We start from the raw sequence: 11,937 nt of genomic DNA, 5'->3' as shown, positions 1-11,937 counted from the left end.
TATTTTTTTTTCTTTTGAATTCTATTTAAAATTTATAATTTCACACAAGATTCAAATTTAGGATTTGAGTTCAAGTGCACATACAAAAATTCAGCATGAAATGCAATTATATTTTTATATTAAATACTTTATTTATTCGAGAATGTCTCCAATATGCAACATATACACACATTGTTTGTAGTCAAATTAAAAGTATATTCAAAAGTTCATATTCACCTATTTTGATAGAAAATATTTTCTATGCATACTCTTTTATTAATAGATTGTTTAACTAATTCTACATATTTACTACGGCAGTCATACATATTGGACCTTTTTATTTAACCACTTGTTTCAACACAACTATTTTTACTTCAAAATATATTTTTCCCTAAATTACCCAAAATGATATTTTAGGGTGTTACAAATCCTACCCCCCTTAAAAAGAATCTCGTCCTCGAGATTTAGGAAGGACTAGGAAAAGGATGGGGAGAATCTATTCGTAGTTCTTCTTCTCTCTCCCAAGTTGCTTCGTCTTCACCGTGGTGACTCCATTGCACTTTGTACATCTTTATAACCTTGTAACTTGAGCCAAAGTGTCAAGAATCTTGATTGGATGCTCCGTGTAAGTCAAATCTCCCTGAACACTAAGCTCTTCCATTGGTAACTATTCCTCGAGGACACGGAGGTATTTCTTAAGTTGAGACACGTGGAGTACATTATGCACATCAGATAGATTATCAGGTAGCTCGAGTTGATAGGCCATCTCTCCAACTTGCCTAAAAACTCAGAATAGTCCAATGAAGCGAGGGGACAATTTGCCCTTGACTTTGAATCTCCTCATTCCATGAAGTGGTGATACCTTGAGATACACATAGTCTCCTTCCTCAAATTCCAGTGGCCTTCTTCTATTATTAGCATAACTCTTTTGCCTGGTCTGAGCTACCCTCAAATTCTCCCGAATTATACATGCTTGTTCTTCTGCTTCTTGAATAAGTTCAGATCCAAAGAACTGTCTTCCTCCGGTCTAGTCCAAAATAGAGGAGTTCTGCATTTCCTGTCATACAGAGCCTTGAACGGTGACATCTTCGAACTGGCCTGGTAACTATTATTATATGAGAACTCAGCATAAGGTAGACTCTTGTCCCAACTACTACCATGCTGAAGGGCACAAGCTCTCAACATGTCTTCCAATACTTGATTAGTCCTTTTAGTTTGTCCATCAGTCTGAGGATGGTAAGCTGTGTTAAAATTCAACTTCGCATTCGTACTCTCATGAAAACTTTTCCAAAATCTGGGGGTAAACTGTGATCCTCTTTATCCAAAATGATCTCCTTTGATACTCTACGTAATCACACAATCTGAGCCATATATAACTCTGCCAATTGAGATCCCTTATAAGTAGTCTTGACCGGAATGAAATGAGCCACTTTGGTCAGTCTATCCACAGTCACCCATATAGCATCATATCCTTTCTGGGTGCGAGGCAATCCAGTAATAAAATCCATACCAATCTCGTCCCACTTAAATTCTCTTCCCTTCTCCAGAAGCGAGGTCATAGGCTTGGCAATCTTAGAAAATCCTTCAATAAATCTTTGATAATATCCTGCAAGCCCCAATAAACTCCGAATCTCAGTAACTGTAGTGGGCACTCTCCACTCCATAATCTCCTTGACCTTAGCAGGATCCACTGCTATTCCTCCATTAGAAATGATATGACCAAGGAATGGCACCTCGCCAATCCAAAACTTGCATTTGCTATACTTGGTGTAGAGTTGATTATCCCTTAGCTTTTGTAGCACCAATCTCAGATGTTCTTCATGCTCACTCTCACTCTTGGAATAAATAAGAATATCGTCGATGAATACTACGACAAATCTGTCCAAATACTCAATAAACACCTTATTCTTCAGATCCATAAAGTAGTTGGTGCATTAGGTAGTCCAAATGACATAACTGTGAACTCATATAATCCATATCGAGTCGAGAAAGTCGTCTTGGAATTATCTGATGACCTAATCTTCATTTGATGGTATTCCGATCGGAGATCAATCTTCAAGAATACTCTAGCAGCTCTCATCTGATTAAATAAATCCTTAATGCAGGGTAATGGATACTTGTTCTTCACGGTGACATCATTAAGGGATCTATAATCCACACACATCCGCTGCGATTCATCCTTCTTTTGCACAAACAAGACCGGTGCTCCCCAAGGTGAGGAACTCGGACGTATGTACCCAGCCTCTTGTAATTCCGTTAACTGCTTCTTCAGTCCCTTTAACTCTTCTGGGAAGACATCCAGAAAATCTCTAACCACATGGATGTTGACACCAACAAACTTCCCATCGACTAAGAATGCCGCTAGTTTGGTGGCGGTAGTTACTGCAATTCCAACTTCAAATCTTTCTCCTTTGGAACTGGTGAGTTCTATGGTTCCTTTAGCACAGTGTATATACTGCCTTTACCTTTCTTAACCACGGCATACCAAGGATCACATCTATAGTGTTCTCTTCTAACACTATAGGGGTAGCTCATCTGGGTTAGAAACATAGGGTACGAAAGAAAGGATTGTAGACAAGGCAGTGATTACGAAGCATGTTACTTTGGGGGATTTATTAGCTAAGTGTGTCACCTACTAAAGCTAATTCATTACCTTATGGTGGTACATGCTAAGATGCCCGTCTATACTATTTCAATCAATCAAAGAAGCAAATCAGGCATTGATCATCAGCACAATCAACCAACATTTTTTTTAAATAGAGAAAATAGTTTTAATTTTGTCTTAGGCTTCCCTAACTCTTAAGAATGTCATAGGGGTAGGGATTCCAAGGTGTGAAATCCGTCTTGTCTTGGAGTAGAAAAGGTAAGAATGATCAGAGTAGAACAGTAGAAGGTGAAACAGGATCAAGATAAGTATAGAAAGAATCAGAGTACGGTAAGTATAGAATGAATCAGAATAAGATAAGTGGGTAAGGGTTGTCCATTTCTATCTAGGTTTCGTCCTACAGTCAACATTTCCTCTGATACCACTTCTGTAACACCCGGTTTTAAAGGGACAAAACCGGGTGCATCTCATACATGCGCCAAGAAGACAACATATATAATAACAGAGTGTATAGAGATAAATGTCATAAAACATTAGAGTATTTATTACATAGCGGAAGACTTATTACAAAATAAAAGTGTAAACATAAAACGAACTAAGGATCGTCGGCGCCAATGTCGACTGAGAAACGCCACCTAGATCAGATCGAACTCCTCAGTGTTAGGCGGCTCCTCTTCGACCACCTGTTCTTCTCCTGTGGGGGGGGGTGTGAGACAGCAAGAGTGAGCTCACATACGTTCATCGCTCAACAAGTTGTGGGGAATAATGTGGCATGAACTCACCAAAGGTGGGAGTTCATGAAGTGTAAGGCTGATCAATGAAATAAAGGCTGAGGCTGAGCATTGCTTTTATAAGTTGGTCCAACTTTTATTAGCAATTACTAAGTGTAAGTAAATACCAAACCTTAATAATAATAAAGAAAAGTAATAGTAAAATAATCCCAAATGCGATGCAAATGTCAAATTAAATTTAAGTTCCATAATTAATCATGTGAGGGTCCGAGCCGCTCATGACCGTGAGCACGGCTAGTATACTAGTTTTACACTCTGCAGAGGTTGCGCATCTTTACCCACAAGTCGTGTATCCCATGTCGCCTGGGTTTGCAAGGCCCTTAGACACTACCGAGGTGAATGGCTAGGGATCCACTACGAGGCCTTTACAAAGTTCCACTAGCTTCCGAAAACCCGCTACAGTTTATAGGAAGATCCAGTACAGGGTTCCTGGCTGACAGCCATCGCAGCAAAATCAACCAGGGACCTCCCCGCACTGACCTCTCCCCTACTGCCCTTGCCCCTTTCGGGTAAGGTAGTCTTCCACTAGCTTTCCTAATTAGTCAGCCAAGGGCGTCCCATTAAACCCTTGTGGTAGCACTGTTTTCCCGGGTGGTTCTCCATGTTCCCATTAACATAATGATCTTGTCATGAACATAAAATAATGAACAGATAATAGAAAGTGTAGTCATGAGTCATAAATATCTTTATACCCAAATCCACATAAAGCAATAGCATGTACTACCCAAAAATTTAGTAGTAAAACCAGTGGTGAAACAAGGTATAAAGATAGTCAAAATCTAGGGTATCCTATTGGGTCCCATCAAAATTAACCTATGCAGATCATTATGAATAATAAGAACATGAATAGGTAAAAGAAGTGATCAAGGGCACAACTTGCCTTCAATGAGCTCCTGCTCAGCTACTTCAACCTGCTGCTCACCAGGATCCCCAGCAACGGGCTCTTCTACTCGCCACAATACAAACAAGCACAGGATATAGGGAAAATTAACATTACACCAAGCATGTAAACAAAATACCCAGTAATAATCTACATATTAAAATAAAATCCTAGGAACAGGAATCATAATTTTTGGAGTTATAGATTTTAAGATATGAATTTTCAAAGGTTTCATGTGTTTAAATTGGATTAAGTGAGGAATTAAATTTCTTACTGTTTTCATGACAAAACAGAGGCTCTAAGTGGTAGAGAATAAAATTATAAAATTTTAGGAACTGGAATGGACTCATTTGGACCTAAAATGGATTTTCTATGAATTATTGAAGTTCTAGCATTCTTTTTCTCATAAAAATCATTTTCAGATTTTATTTATCCATTTATTATGAACTCTGGCCTGGGCGCACTAAATCTGAGAAAGCTAGGGGTCTCGGTGCAAAACTTCCCAAGACACAGCGAAATCCTGGACTGGACCGCGGGTTAGTTCAGGCATTAACCAGGGGCTCTTAAGCAAATAAGCCAACGAAGGGGTATCGGTGAATCGAGGCCGCTGGATTAGAAAACAAGGGCTAGGATTAGATCTTGCCCACCCAAACCGGTACGCGAAACTCAGCCATTGGATTGAGGATCTACAACCCTGCAACACTCACGATCTGATCCCGTCTGATCTGATCGAACGGCTCAAATTAGTCCTAATCTCACATTCAATCCCGACCGCAAACCCTAAGATCGACGGCCCATGCTAGTTCAAATCTAAACCGTCTGCTGGCCGATCAATGGTCCAAGGGCATCTCTCTCATCACCCCAACCCGTGCCTGCATCCACGGACAGCGGTGAACAGGCACAGCGGCGGCGCCATGGTCGGGTGATAGCCCGCACACCCGAATGCTCCATTTCCTAATCAAATGATGCTACATGAAATTAGGAACATGGGTTAGCAGTGGAGATGGTTCTCACCGGGATTCGCAGAGTAATTCCTCCTGGCCACGACTCAAGGCGGAGTCGCGACCATCCATAGCTTCGGCGAGAAATTGGTCTACTCCGGCCACCCATGCTGCACATCAACGCGTTGCGGACGAGCGGCAAGCTCCAGCTCCCATGACACCCGACGGCGAATCGCATTCCCAGCAACACCAGAGAGCTCGCGCTGCTCCCATGCACGGTCGATGCCCGGCGAACCCCACCAGTAAGGTCCGGCAGGGCACAGCGAGCTCCTCCGCGCCCACGACTGAATCCCCCACTTCCACGCGATCACCGCGAGGCCTGGCGGCGCCAAATTCTCTCTCTTCTCAGGTTCTCCTCCCGAAACGCCCAGGTCCAACACCACGGTCACCAACTGGAACTGCAACAATGCAGACGGTCGATCCCATCTCCCACACGGCGATGAGCTCACTGCACCATCGATGGTTACCGGCCCCAGCACGCTACTGTGCCCTATCCTGCAGCAGATGAAGAATTTGGCCGGCGGCTATGGTGGGGACGCTTTCGTGGCTGCAGAGGAAAGGGGTAGGGAGGACTCGGTTCTGATTTTATCGCCACGGCGGAGGACGGTTGAGGCGACCGCGGAAATTGCGCTCAGGTCCGCGCGCTGGTGAGGCAAGGCCCGCCAAACTCGACCAAGTCATTGCGGTGTGCGGTAATGGCGGGCGCCGCGCGAGAAGCTCGGCTTCTGTTGTGATCGGGGGGGGATTGTTGAAGCTGACAAGGTGGGTCCGCACGTAAGCGAGACAGGAAAAACCAAAAGGAGGGGAGACTGACCATCGGGCCCTGCTTGTGTCAGCGAACGTGCGGGAGCGCGGATGGTATGGCTGGAGCATGGGCCCGACTAGTCAGTAGGCGCGAGCGCGTAGAGGGATGGGCCGCGCGCGCGAGTGAGAAAGAGGTGATGGGCTGAATTTAGGGTTGAGGCCCAGCCGCAAGTCTGCTCTTTTTCTTCTTTTCTTTTCAGTTTTTTTTCTATTTTTTTTCTTTTGAATTCTATTTAAAATTTATAATTTCACACAAGATTCAAATTTAGGATTTGAGTTCAAGTGCACATACAAAAATTCAGCATGAAATGCAATTATATTTTTATATTAAATACTTTATTTATTCGAGAATGTCTCCAATATGCAACATATACACACATTGTTTGTAGTCAAATTAAAAGTATATTCAAAAGTTCATATTCACCTATTTTGATAGAAAATATTTTCTATGCATACTCTTTTATTAATAGATTGTTTAACTAATTCTACATATTTACTACGGCAGTCATACATATTGGACCTTTTTATTTAACCACTTGTTTCAACACAACTATTTTTACTTCAAAATATATTTTTCCCTAAATTACCCAAAATGATATTTTAGGGTGTTACACACAAGGATCACCACAAGTTTGGTGTCTCTTGCCTCAATTACAAGTGAGTTTGATCGCAAGAAAGAATCAAGAAAGAAGAAAGCAATCCAAGCACAAGAGCTCGAAAGAACACAAGCAAATCTCTCTCTCTAATCGCTAGGGCGTAGTGTGGAATTTGGAGAGGATTTGATCTCTTTGGTGTGTCTAGAATTGAATGCTAGAGCTCTTGTAAGTAGTTGGGAAGTGGAAAACTTGGATGCCATGAATGGTGGGTGGTTGGGGGTATTTATAGCCCCAACCACCAAACTAGCCGTTTGGTGAGGCTGTCTGTTCGATGGCGCACCGGACAGTCCGGTACACACCGGACATGTCCGGTGCGACAGCCACGTCACCAAAGCCGTTGGGTTCCGACCGTTGGAGCTCTGACTTCTGGGCCCGCCTGGATGTCCGGTGGCGCACCGAACATGCACTGTAGATTGTCCGGTGCGCCAGCATGGGCGTGCCTGACCTCTACGCGCGCAGCGCGCGCATTTAATGCGTCGCAGGTAGCCGTTGGCGCCGAAATAGCCGTTGCCCCGCTGTTGCACCGGACAGTCCGGTGTACACCGGACAGTCCGGTGAATTATAGCGGAGCAGCTTCAATGAATTCCCGAGGCTGGCGAGTTCTGGAGGCCGCTCTTCCTTGGAGCACCGGACATGTCCGGTGTACACCGGACAGTCCGGTGAATTATAGCGGAGTCGCCTCTAGAAATTCCCGAAGGTGATGAGTTCGGAGTCTGAGTCCTCTGGTGCACCGGACATGTCCGGTGGCACACCGGACAGTCCGGTGCGCCAGACCAGAGATGCCTTCGGTTGTCCCTTTGCTCTTTTGTTGAACCCAATACTTGGTCTCTTTATTGGCTAAGTGTGAACCTTTGGCACCTGTATAACTTATACACTAGAGCAAACCAGTTAGTCCAAATATTTGTGTTGGGCAATTCAACCACCAAAATTAATTAGGGACTAGGTGTAAGCCTAATTCCCTTTCAATCTCCCCCTTTTTGGTGATTGATGCCAACACAAACCAAAGCAAATATAAAAGCGCATAATTGAACTAATTTGCATAATATAAGTGCAAAGGTTGCTTGGAATTGAGCCAATAAATGTTACTTACTAGATGTGCATGGATTGTTTCTTTATTTTTAACATTTTGGACCACGCTTGCACCACATGTTTTGTTTTTGCAAATTCTTTTTGTAAATCCTTTTCAAAGTCTTTTTGCGAATAGTCAAAGGTAAATGAATAAGATTTTGCGAAGCATTTACAAGTTTTGAAATCCCCCCTGTTTCAAATGCTTTTCTTTTGACTAAACAAAACTCCCCCTCAAATAAATTCTCCTCTTAGTGTTCAAGAGGGTTTTGAGATATCAAATTTTGAAAACACTACTTGCTCCCCCTTTAGAGCACAAAGAGATACTGATTTGAAATTTACCAATTGAGAACCATACCAATTGAGAAACTCTTTTTTTTAAATTAGGTGGTGGTGCAGTCCTTTTGCTTTGGGCCAATACTTTCTCCCCCTTTGGCATGAATCACCAAAAACGGATACTTGGAATGAAATATAGGCCCTTGCTTAACTACTTTTCTCCCCTTTGGCAAATAAGACATATGAGTGAAGATTATACCAACGATGGAGAATGATGTGGAGCGACGGCGAAGGATGAGTAGTAGAGTGGAGTGGAAGCCTTTGTCTTTGCCGAAGACTCCTATTCCCTTTCAATATACCTATGACTTGGTTTGAAATACACTTGAAAACACATTAGTCATAGCATATATCAAAGAGATATGATCAAAGGTATATTTATGAGCTATGTGGGCAAATTAGCAAAAGAAATTCCTAGAATCAAGAATATTGAGCTCATGCCTAAGTTTGGTAAAAGTTTGTTCATCAAGAGGCTTGGTAAAGATATCGGCTAATTGATCCTTAGTGTTAATGTATGAAATCTCGATATCCCCCTTTTGTTGGTGATCCCGAAGAAAATGATACCGAATGGCTATGTGTTTAGTGCGGCTATGCTCAACGGGATTATCCGCCATGCGGATTGCACTCTCATTATCACATAGAAGAGGAACTTTGGTTAGTTTGTAACCGTAGTCCCGCAGGGTTTGCCTCATCCAAAGCAATTGCGCGCAACAATGGCCTGCGGCAATATACTCGGCTTCGGCGGTAGAAAGAGCAACCGAATTTTGCTTCTTTGAAGCCCAAGACACCAAGGATCTTCCCAAGAACTGGCAAGTCCCCGATGTGCTCTTCCTATTAATCTTACACCCCGCCCAATCGGCATCCGAATAACCAATCAAATCAAATGTGGATCCCCGAGGGTACCAAAGCCCAAACTTAGGTGTATAAGCCAAATATCTCAAGATTCGTTTTACGGCCGTAAGGTGGGATTCCTTAGGGTCAGATTGGAATCTTGCACACATGCATACGGAAAGCATAATGTCCGGTCGAGATGCACATAAATAAAGCAATGAACCAATCATCGACCGGTATACCTTTTGATCCACGGACTTACCTCCTGTGTCGAGGTCGAGATGTCCATTTGTTCCCATGGGTGTCTTGATGGGCTTGGCATCCTTCATTCCAAACTTGCTTAGAATGTCTTGAGTATACTTCGTTTGGCTAATGAAGGTGCCCTCTTGGAGTTGCTTGACTTGGAATCCTAGAAAATACTTCAACTCCCCCATCATAGACATCTCGAATTTCTTTGTCATGATCCTACTAAATTCTTCACATGTAGATTCGTTAGTAGACCCAAATATAATATCATCAACATAAATTTGGCATACAAACAAATCATTGTCAAGAGTTTTAGTGAATAAAGTAGGATCGGCCTTGCCGACTTTGAAGCCATTAGCAATAAGGAAATCTCTAAGGCATTCATACCATGCTCTTGGGGCTTGCTTGAGCCCATAAAGCGCCTTAGAGAGCCTATAGACATGGTTAGGGTACTCACTATCTTCAAAGCCGGGAGGTTGCTCAACATAGACCTCCTCCTTGATCGGTCCGTTGAGGAAGGCACTCTTCACATCCATTTGGTAAAGCTTGAAGCCATGGTAAGTAGCATAGGCCAATAATATATGAATTGACTCAAGCCTAGCTACGGGTGCATATGTTTCACCAAAATCCAAACCTTCGACTTGTGAATACCCCTTGGCCACGAGTCGAGCTTTGTTCCTTGTCACCACACCATGCTCATCTTGCTTGTTGCGGAAGACCCACTTGGTTTCTACAACATTTTGATTAGGACGTGGAACTAAATGCCATACCTCGTTCCTAGTGAAGTTGTTGAGCTCCTCTTGCATCGCCATCACCCAATCCGAATCTTGTAGCGCTTCCTCTACCCTGCGTGGCTCAATAGAGGAAACAAAAGAGTAATGCTCACAAAAATGTGCAACACGAGATCGAGTGGTTACCCCCTTATGAATGTCGCCGAGGATGGTGTCGACGGGGTGATCTCGTTGTATTGCTTGGTGGACTCTTGGGTGTGGCGGCCTTGGTCTTTCATCCTCCTTGTCTTCATCAATTGCATCTCCCCCTGGATTATTGCCGTCATCTTGAGGAGGCTCATCTCTTTGATCTTCTCCTTCATCAACTTGAGCCTCATCCTCATTTTGGGTTGGTGGAGATGCTTGCGTGGAGGAGGATGGTTGATCTTGTGCATGTGGAGGCTCTTCGGATTCCTTAGGACACACATCCCCAATGGACATGTTCCTTAGCGCGATGCACGGAGCCTGTTCTTCACCTATCTCATCAAGATCAACTTGCTCTACTTGAGAGCCGTTAGTCTCATCAAACACAACGTCACAAGAAACTTCAACTTGTCCAGAGGACTTGTTAAAGATTCTATATGCCCTTGTGTTTGAATCATATCCTAGTAAAAAGCCTTCTACAGTCTTAGGAGCAAATTTAGATTTTCTACCTCTTTTGACAAGAATAAAACATTTGCTACCAAAAACTCTAAAATATGAAATATTTGGCTTTTTACCGGTTAGGAGTTAATAGGATGTCTTCTTGAGGATTCGGTGTAGATATAACCGGTTGATGGCGTAGCAGGCGGTGTTGACTGCTTCGGCCCAAAACCGATCCGGTGTCTTGTACTCATCAAGCATGGTTCTTGCCATGTCCAATAGAGTTCGATTCTTCCTCTCCACTACACTGTTTTGTTGTGGAGTGTAGGGAGAAGAAAACTCATGCTTGATGCCCTCCTCCTCAAGGAAGCCTTCAATTTGAGAGTTCTTGAACTCCGTCCCGTTGTCGCTTCTAATTTTCTTAATCCTTAAGCCGAACTCATTTTGAGCCCGTCTCAAGAATCCCTTTAAGGTCTTTTGGGTATGAGATTTTTCCTGCAAAAAGAATACCCAAGTGAAGCGAGAATAATCATCCACAATAACTAGACAGTACTTACTCCCGCCGATGCTTATGTAAGCAATCGGGCCAAATAAGTCCATGTGTAGGAGCTCCAGTGGCCTGTCACTCGTCATGATGTTCTTGTGTGGATGATGAGTGCCAACTTGCTTCCCGGCTTGGCATGCGCTACAAATCCTGTCTTTCTCAAAATGAACATTTGTTAGTCCTAAAATGTGCTCTCCCTTTAGAAGCTTATGAAGATTCTTCATTCCAACATGGGCTAGTCGGCGGTGCCAGAGCCAACCCAAGTTAGTCTTAGCAATTAAGCAAGTGTTGAGTTCAGCTCTATCAAAATCTACCAAGTATAGCTGACCCTCTAACACTCCCTTAAATGCTATTGAATCATCACTTCTTCTAAAGACAGTGACACCTACATCAGTAAATAGACAGTTGTAGCCCATTTGACAAAGTTGCGAAATGGAAAGCAAATTGTAATCTAAAGAGTCTACAAGAAAAACATTGGAAATAGTATGGTCAGGTGATATAGCAATTTTACCCAATCCTATGACCAGACCTTGATTTCCATCCCCGAATGTGATAGCTCGTTGGGGATCTTGGTTTTTCTCATATGAGGAGAACATCTTCTTCTCCCCTGTCATGTGATTTGTGCACCCGCTGTCTAGTATCCAACTTGAGCCCCCGGATGCATAAACCTACAAAACAATTTTAGTTCTTGACTTTAGGTACCCAAACGGTTTTGGGTCCTTTGGCATTAGAAACAAGAACTTTGGGTACCCAAACACAAGTTTTGGAGCCCTTGTGTTTGCCCCCAACAAACTTGGCAACTACCTTGCCGGATTTGTTAGTAAGCACATAAGATGCATCAAAAGTCTTA

Source organism: Zea mays, chromosome 10 (assembly GCF_902167145.1).
Source record: "Zea mays cultivar B73 chromosome 10, Zm-B73-REFERENCE-NAM-5.0, whole genome shotgun sequence".
Taxonomy (NCBI): Eukaryota; Viridiplantae; Streptophyta; class Magnoliopsida; order Poales; family Poaceae; genus Zea; species Zea mays.
This window is presented reverse-complemented; position numbering follows the sequence as displayed.